Below are 304 nucleotides of genomic sequence, written 5' to 3'. Positions count from 1 at the left end.
CCCGGGATCCCCTGATCCCCCCGGATCCCCCCCAGGTTCACGATGTAGTGGCACAGCCGCCGGAACCTGGGGGGCGCAGCTGGGCCTGAGACCCCCCCCATATCCCCCGGGGTCCCCCGAACTCCTCCAGAACACCGGGACCCTCCAGAACCCCAGGATTCCCAGAGCCCCCCAGATCCCCACACCCCCCGAGAACCCCAGAACCGTCCAGAATCTCCCCAGGACCCCCCAGAACCCCAAGACGCCCCCAGAATCCCCCAGAGGACCTCCAGAAGCCCCCAGGACCCCCACCCAGAACCCCCCG

The 304-nt window shown here is 69.7% G+C and overlaps 1 protein-coding gene across 1 annotated transcript in view; it reads right to left on the bottom strand.

Moving 5' to 3' along the window:
* The window catches only part of CACNA1A (calcium voltage-gated channel subunit alpha1 A), a 33805-nt gene that overhangs the window by 13077 nt on the left and 20424 nt on the right, over positions 1-304 (bottom strand). The window lies entirely within an intron of this gene.

This window comes from Passer montanus, unplaced genomic scaffold, assembly GCF_014805655.1.
Source record: "Passer montanus isolate IOZ18808 unplaced genomic scaffold, ASM1480565v1 scaffold378, whole genome shotgun sequence".
In the NCBI taxonomy this organism is placed as follows: Eukaryota; Metazoa; Chordata; class Aves; order Passeriformes; family Passeridae; genus Passer; species Passer montanus.
This window is presented reverse-complemented; position numbering and strand designations above follow the sequence as displayed.